We start from the raw sequence: 9325 nt of genomic DNA on the forward strand, positions 1-9325 counted from the left end.
ACCAGAAAGAATATATTTCTGAAAGAAAAATGAGAAGAATAAATTTAGTATATAAATTATATTTAAGATATTGTATGGAAAATGAGGCCTAAAAGTAAGATTATTTTAAATATTTGACTTTTTATGACTTTGAAGAAAACTCACAAGTTATTGACTATTTCAAGTACTTTGTATAGTTTTTTAAATACGTTTTAAAGTAAATTTAACACAGTATTACCATATAGCTGGTATCTCATTTGCCTGCCAGGTTTTAATATGAGGAGAAGAAATGAGTTTATGCAAACTGAATTTAAATTGAGACACGAAAGCTCCAAATATGATCAAATCATTAATTTCAGACCAATTGTAGCAAAATTACATGCAGGAGGTTATATTTACTATATCGTCTTACCATAAATAAAAAGGCAAAAACCATAAACATCAGAGTTTTACTACTTGTAACCACAAGAGGTCAGCAGTGAGGAAGAAATAAGCTGCTATCTGCAGCTCCACTTCATATTTATAATATTGCTCCGTTTGTTTGTTTTCTGTTTTTTAATTTCATTATTTTATTCCAGAGGCTCTTGGAAAAACACTGACCACGTAACGTCCTGAAGCTCTGTTGAGTTGCTAGGTAACGGCCTGGCCTTCTGTGGGGTTGCTAGGTAACGACACGTTTTGGAAACGGGTAATTTTCCAGACACAAAAAACATTAATTTATCGCCAAAACATGGCTGCGGGGTTTTGTAAGCACTGGGGCCACAGGATTGTAAAAAAAAAAAAGTACATTTCCACTAAAAAATACCCCTAAACAAATTTGGAGCTTAATCTCAGACAATTTCTAGAAAAAAAACTTTTAAAAATTTCAGATTTTGAAAAGTTGAAGATTTGCTAGAACAAACTGGGAGATTTTGAGATCAATGTTTGAGAAAAACTGTAAAAAATTTTGATTTTCAAAAGTCTGAATTTTTTGACTTTTGCAAATTTTCTGTTAAAAAAGTCAAACATTTGCTAAGAAAAAATAAAATCTTTAAATTAATCTCAGGCATTTTTGAGAAAAAAAACATAATTTTTGAGTTTCAAAAGTCAAACATTTACTACAAAATTTTTTAGATTAATCCCAGAAAATTTTGAAAACTCAGTAAATGTCGAAATTTTTTTACTTTGAATTGACAAAATTTCTCCTTTTTTTTCTCAAAATTTCTTAGTTTTTCTACAAAATTTCCAACATTTTTAAAAGTTTTATTTTCTGTTATGGCCCTAATACACCATGCCACTCATCAATCTCAGTTCTTTAATTAGTCTTGTTAAATCTGGCGTTGGTGAACTCTCGTTTGGTTCTCGTTTGGTTTCCATCCCGCTCCCCCTCCTAACTCTCCTCCCCCATCCAGCTGCTGCCTCACTGGGATGACTCCAGTATAGCGCGCTTTTCCCAGTTGCTTCTTGTGACTCGGACCGCTCTGAAGGTCTGACTCCCTCGATTTGTTTTGGACTAAATCTGGGATTTAAAGACTAAACCGATGCACAGATTATCTTTGTACTAACGGAAATCTCCTTGTTTTCCTGAATTATTGTGGGATTGCTGGAGTTGAAAGGGAAATCTCTGCTTTGGCTGAAAGAAAACTAGAGATTGTTGGTGCTAGTTGCAGAAATCAGTTGACGCTCAGAGAGTTTGCGTATTCCTGGTTCGGGTAAATGTTCCTGGCTGTTTTTGGATATGTTGGAGGAAAAGAAGGCAGTCGGATCTCCGCAGGAGAAAAAAACTTCAAACATTAGCAGGAAGAAAATCCTGAGCTTCAACGCAGGAAACGCCAACGTTGCCTCAACCAACGGCAACGTCAGCAATCATCCACAAAGGTGAGAGATGAAGCGTCTTCCTGCTAGAATGACTGTTTTACTAAGTAGATTACTGCTGCTGTCATGATTTAAGGAACAGGTAAACTGAGAAATAGTGTTAACAATAAAATAGAAATGCTGCAACAGAACGAGCTGAAAATTAGATTTGATCATTTCCTGAATAAAACATGTTGCTAATGTTGCTAACGCATAGCAGCATAGTTTACGTCTGCCTTCATTAAAATGATCTGAAGAATAAAATGAACATTAATCGTGTTGTTATAGAGCAGAACTTCAGTTTTAAGTTTCTGAGTCGCCTGATTGTTTATTCAGTTAATCCATGAAAACTGTTTCCTGTTTGGAACCGAAAAACCTAAAGAATCAGTTCAGTTTGTTAGATGTTCTAGTTTTATTACAACATTAAAACCGTTTATTATTCATGCATCCATCTGTCTATCCATCCATCTGTCCATCCGTCCATCCATCCATCCGTCCGTCCGTCCGTCCGTCCGTCCGTCTGTCCGTCCGTCCATCTTATTTACTCTTTTTTTCTCTCCTGGATAAAATAAAAATATTCCCCGTTGGCCCTCAGATGTTTGATCAGATCAGGAAAACAGAGAAAAGCTTTTTATCATCAGAGCTAATTTCCGTTTAGCTGTGAAGCCTTGGTGGCATCAGGCCCAAAGCGGCTCTTAATGGGTTTCCAGACAGCCCTGGGTTTAGTGAGGCGTTTATTACTGCGGGACAGATTATTATCCCTTCGGCTCACACAGGATGACAGCGTAAAGTAAACACAAGAACAAGCCTTTTTATTTTCCAGTGGAAACTCTGGGGAAAACGAGAGGCTCACAATGTCCTGGCTTACATAAATTAATGCTGGACTTCATTTACAGACGGCTTTGCAACAAATGTTATCAATAAAGATGTGGTTTTAACTGATCTATTCTCTGCTTTCACTCAAACTACATGAGAAGATGAAACTGGATGTGGTTTGAGATTCTGCAGCTGCAGACGGATAACGGATAACATTTTCACAGCCAACACACATGGAGCGACACTGAAACCTGTTCATGGTGCTGAACTTACACCAGTGTAACCAGTGAAGCCAAACCAGCTGCACAAGGTGCCAACAGATGGACGACATTAAAAGACAATTATCACTGGGACTACTTAGCTGCTAAAAAACTGAAACAAATTGTCTACTGTTGTCAATAAATTCAGAAAATTGTATTTTAATTGGCTTTTAGCACCACTGAGGCCAAGTGGAGTCCGATGGTGCAATAGGGCCATTTTAGACGGAAAAAGGAGTAAATTTTTGCCACAAAACTCAGAACTTAAAGAATTTTTTGAGTAAGAAGACTTGGAAATTTCTGACCTTGAAAAGTCAAAATTTGCTAGAAAACCCTCCTCAAATTTTAAGATTAAACTAAAAAAGAGAGGAAATTTCTGAGTTTATATAATCAAAAGTCTGCGAGGAATAATCTAAAATTTTGAGGTTAGTCTCAGTATTTTTTTTTAGAAAAACGACAAAACGTCTGAGTTTGAAAAATTGAGAATCAATAAAAAAAACCCTCATATTTTGACATTAATCTCAAACGGTTTCAACAAAACTTTCAACATTTTAAACTTTTCTGGCAATTTTTGACTTTTGGTGCTCATAGGTTTCCTTATTCTTTCTAGAAAATTTCTTAGATTAATTTCAAAACTTTAGTTTTTTCTCTAGCAAATTTTCAACATTTAAAACTCAGAAATTTTCTCTTTTTTGTTTAGAATTTCTGTTAATCTCAACATTTCTTAATTTTTCTAGCAAATTCTTGACTTTTGAAACTCATATTTTCATATCTTTTCTAAAACGACTTCCTGATATTAATCTAAACATTTCAGAGGTTTTTCCATGAACTCGTTTCCACGTTTTTTTTTCAATAAAATGTTTGAGCTCAATCTTTAAAAAAATGAGTTTTTTTTTTTCAACTTTTCAAGCTCAGAAATTTCTACAATATTCCGTGAGATCTCAATATTCCCTCGTCTCCTCTTGTTTTTTCTTATTCTCCGTCGTAGTGTAGCGACTGACGGCTCCTTCAGGTTAAAACCTCCCTGACTTTGACATGACTTTGACACATTTAGCCTACCGCCATATGACCAACCACCTCGTAAAGGTTTTTATAGCGTTTCCGTCGCAGCGCTGCGGCTCAGCAGCTGTAACGGTAAATTCAGCGGCTCCCTTTCCTCCATTTTCTGCTTTCCTGTCACTGAACAACTTACTTTATCAGTTTTTATACCTTAATCTGGCCAGACTTTGTCCTGCAGTTCACACCATTGTTTAACGGAGTCCTGTTTCCCACCTGTCGACCGTTAGCACCTTAGCATGGCGTTCCTGGCGAGCTTCGCTCAGCCTGGCTGATGTTACTGGTTACACTGGTTTAAGTTTAGCATCATGCATCATGAGGGCCGGAAGAATGTTTCTGGTCAGCTGACTGATTTTTATCTTTATCTGACAACATTATCACAGCCTAATAATAATCTTTGTATGCGGCCGAGGAGGCGGGACGTTAGAAATTAAATATGGCGGAGGCAGATTTCGTCCGTTTTTATTCAAATGTAGCTAACCCTAACGGCAAGTGAGAGGGAGAGTTTTTCTTGTAGTGGTTAATCTCTGGGCATCTTTTTTTTGCTCCGTTTTAGGCAGTAGTTATTTAAAAAGCATACTTTAACACAGGGGTTCCCAAAGTGGGGGTCACAACCCTTGAATTGGTCGTGAGATGTCAAACGGAGGGGTGTAGGGTGAAAATTAACTAAATAAATTTACCATTAGATGTCTCATTAAATAATGCAATATAACCTTTAAATTATTAAATTTAATATTTTTAAAGAATACATTTATTTAGTTAATTATCAATATTGTTAAATATTATTTGTTTTAATTACTTAGTATACTTTATATGACAATTGTGTTCTAGTTTTCTTGTTTTGTACTTATTGTCTGTATTGACTGAATTTCTTGTATTTATTGACAAAATTTGTATGAAGTCATTTTAGCTTTGCTTGCATAACTTTTGTTTGTTTTATCAGGAAAAATTGAGCATTGTCCAGGCATAACAGATGAAAAATAACATTTTAGCTATTTTTGGCGCAGTTATAGAAATTCCAATTAATGTGCATTCTCCCTACCAAATAAATTTAATTATAAATTAAGATAAAAAAAAAATCACTGCATATTTTTAAGTAAACAAATAGAGTGAAATACTTTGGGGTGAGTCTTCATCAAGATATAGATATACAACAAGACATTTTCCCCATAAGTGAAATAATCTGCCTCTCCTTAAATTTTTTAATCAAACTTAAGGAATTATTTACTTAACATACTTCCAATATCTTGCTGAAAAGTCGCTTCTTGGTTAGTTTTATATTATTTGAAGTTTACTAAGGCGTTTGCACTAGAAAATAAACTGAAAATACTAGGTAAGATTTTGTATTTTTGCATTTTTTACTTCCCCTTCATAACTACTACTTTATTAGACTTCCACATTTAATTGCAATAAAAAACACAGAGTTTTGTGGTTGCTGAGTGTGGACAACTTCAAGGGAGTGAATATACTATTTCACTGTAAATTCACACAATAATATCCTTCAGAGTTTGAGTTAAGTGACGCTCCGATTAGCTGGTCAGTTTGTGTTGGAGTCCATTTGTCCAACCGGTTGTGAAAAGAGTTTCTGGGTCAGAATCAGGTTGTTCAGAGAGATCAAACCGGACAGGACCTCACAGTTTAATGCCCATGATTTCTGACAGAGCCTTTTAGTTCGGCGTTGGAAACCCCGCAAGCTTTTATGTTTGTCAGCATCTTTTGGAATTAAAAAAATAAAAAATCTTCCTTCATTCATTTATATTTTTAGCTTCTTAAAATAGCCAGTGTCTCCAGACTTGCTCGCCATATGAGTGGAAAACAGTTTCAGAGTGTGAGTGAGCCTGAGATATGAAGACGTGATGAAAAGTCTCAGCTGTAAGCGAAGCTCTGGTCTGATGATGTAACTCAAACTCACCGTCGTTACGCTATCTCCGAAGACGATCACGCTCAGCTGTCAGATTCATTTTGGCCCCCGGTGAAGTTGGACTGGAGATATTTTTATGATTTCAACTTAGAGGAGTTTGTTTTTTCTCATTACTGAGTGAAAGTTTATCTGAAAACTAGCATAGCGTTTAATATAAGCATAGCGTTTAATGCTTATATTAAACGCTATGCTAATTTTAGTAAAATTTTTTATTTCAAATGAATTTTTATCAATATTTAGCATTTAGCATTGTACTTGTGCATATAGTTTTTATTTTTTAAATTATGTGTAATAAATAATGTAAATTTAAAATTTCTTCTCTTAATCAGATCAGATCAGATCAGATTAGCTTTATTGTGGTAAATTTACAACATTGCAAAAAGTAAACAAAGTAAAATCCCATTTTACAAACAAATAAATTTGGCTTTCTTATGCTTGCCTACTCTATTCATAGACCCTGCATTAATGAAACATACCTACTGTTCATATACATACTTACATAAATAAACATATTTATTTTTAAATATGCAGTTAGCATGGGCGCTATCTAGTATTGTATATGTGTCTAAAACTTTTATAGTGTATTATGGCTTTTTGTGGCGTTGTAAACATTTACACCTTGTAAATGTTTGGACTGCAGGCTAAAATTTGAGCTCCAGAAATGCAGCCTTGTGACTGTGAACTTGAAACGTCACTTTGACCTCAATGTAGCAACACTTGACCTTTAGATTTAGATTCAGCTGGTTCAAACCAATTCAATTTGATTTATTATTCTACATACCAGTCATTGATCATTCATCACTAGTCAACAGTTAGGACTAATCAACAGTTTCAGTTTGATCCAGACTTGTATATCCAGGCCTCATGGTGCTGATTGATCGCGGCTCTCTGTCTGAGACGGACGTGAGTTATTTCCATCAGCGCTGATTAAACCTAAACTCTAAATGCCCTTCAGTACACAGCAGGATTAGCTTCCTCAGCCGGTCCAGTAAACCTGGACTTTTATACTTAACCAACAATCCTTAATTTAAGATCAGCCATAAATATTCTCCCAGTCATTTGTCGAGAACATGTAAGCGGGACGGGTGATAAAGTGGCAGAGCCGCAGAGAGATTTACGACCAAGACATGTGTAGCAGCGGCGTTTGTCTGGTGTGGGTTTCAGTTTGGACTTCGCGTCCCGAGTGCATGACGATTGAAACCCACCCGCCTGTTGCTGGGCATGTCGACGAAGGGCATGGACTCCAAGAAACTGCTGAGACAACAACATGCCCATGTGACATAAACTGGGAACTGTCGTTGGGGCAGAGAAAGCAGCTGAAAGCTGTGAGGTTTTAACGCTTCGCTTCAAACACAGAGGCTGATCAGCGTTCATGATTTGTATGTTTTTAACTTTACTGTGTTTAAGGGGGCAGGATTATGTATTTTCCCGGCATATAGTGTCATTTTACTGCAGATTTAACCTTCAGTTGTTACAAAAAATATTTGTATATCAAATATGAGTTAAAAGAAATTTCACTTCATAATTTAATGCATTGAAATTGGGCCTCTGTCTCTTTAAGAAACTCCTGCTCTTTCTGAAACTCCGCCTTCAAGAAGTCAATCCAACATGGCTCCTCTGTTAAGCCTTTAGCAATGTTTTAATGAACTCAACAGGTGAACAGTTCCACCAGGTGTTTGCTAATTGCTTCTGGGTAGTCTGAAGGAGCAGCTCGGCGAGGCAGAATCTCAGAAACTGCAGCTCTGAGGAGGAGCTGTGCCTCGAAGGCGGAGCTAGATCCACCCAGACGTTTTGTATAGCTGAATGGTTGCCATGGAGCTTAAAGGATTTCTTTTAACACTTGTCAAAGAAAAGCCACACTTCAGGTATGTTTTTGATGAGGGAATAACATTATACAATGATATATAGGGGAAAAAAGGCAATTTTACATAAAACTGCCCTTTTAAAGAAGAAATAGGATCACTAAAGCATAGAGAATAATAAATTAATGGCAGCCATTCTGTTTTTGTTACATTTAGATCTAAATTGTCCATACAAAAGGAAATGTTCTTTTATGGCATAAATGTGGGAAATTTGCTACACCAGCACAACATGCCTTGCATAAGTTTTTCATTTTGTTACATTAAAGTCACAAATCTTAGTGGTTTTCATTGGGACTTGATGTGTTTGGCCAACAGAAGTTGTGGCATATGTTTTTATTTACTCCCCTGAGGCAATACTCTGTATAACTTTCTTTGGCTGCAAGTTGTTCTGCATGTCTAGAGAGTTAAATCTTTGGTTATGCAAACCAGCTCGAGCTCAGTCAGCCGCCGATTCTAACTTGATTTAGGTTTGGACCTGTCGGTCATGCTAACAGATGTTGAGTATTAGCTGGATTTATACTGAGATTAAATTACACACACTTGGGCTCTATTTACTTACTAGGTGCTCTTTAAGGGACTTGGGTTTCATGGAAGAGTGACCAAAGGGGAATGAATACAAGAGCAGGCCACACTTTTCAGATTTTATTTGTAAATAATATATTGAAAACAATGTATAATTTTCCTTTATTTCCAAATAATGTACCAATTTGTGTTTCTGTCTCATACAATACGCTAAAGTTTGTTGTTGTATGTGACAAAAAGGGTGCTAATGCTTTTGTAAGTATAGTTTTCATCTTTTAAAGAAAACAATTGCCACTGCTAGTTTATTTATAAAGCACTTTAAAACAACAACAGCTGCGACAAAATGCTTTACAGATCAAATCAATGAGAATTCAAAATATGGAAAGGACAAAATGAAAACTCTAAAAGCCTTAAAAGAAAGAGCAAAAGCCTCTGTCTCCAATTTAGACCTCAGTACCTCCATATTTATATTACTTTACACTCATATTTACTTTTTGAACACAAAAATGTGCAAAGACATACAATTAAAAAGACAGAAAGCGAAAAGAGCTAATCAGTCTGTTTAGATTTCTTTTAAATAATGTAAATGATACTGACAAAATGTTGAGATGATGACAATATTAATAAAGAAATCAGTGTTTTCTGGTTGTTTTAACAGAGATTCGTCCGTTCGGGCATATGTCATGTCAGCTCTAAGGTCACTGAAATGAGCCTCTGTCAGAGAAGCGATGACAGCTGGAAATAAACTGGACTTCTTTTGGCTCGGCCTCTCCTTCCAGACACACACCGCCTGCGTTCTGCCAGTCAGCTGTTGTGCTGCGTTCAGGTGTTAAGCCCTTTGGTCCAGGAGAGGGGATGAAGAGGATATATTAGTAATTTGCAGCAATACCCATCAGTGAATAATCCGTTAATGAAAATATTCATCAACGCTGTTTGATTAACAGTTGACTCAATAGTCTATAAAGTCAATAGTTGTTCTTTATCAAAAATATGGAGCACATGTGCTACAGTCTTAATGTGTTGCTAAGTACAGCTGTGAAAACTGGAAATGTTTTGGAGGGTTAGGGAGAGTCTGGGAT

The sequence above is a fragment of the Poecilia mexicana genome, unplaced genomic scaffold, assembly GCF_051168715.1.
Source record: "Poecilia mexicana isolate PSO_F unplaced genomic scaffold, ASM5116871v1 scaffold_18, whole genome shotgun sequence".
NCBI classification, from domain to species: Eukaryota; Metazoa; Chordata; class Actinopteri; order Cyprinodontiformes; family Poeciliidae; genus Poecilia; species Poecilia mexicana.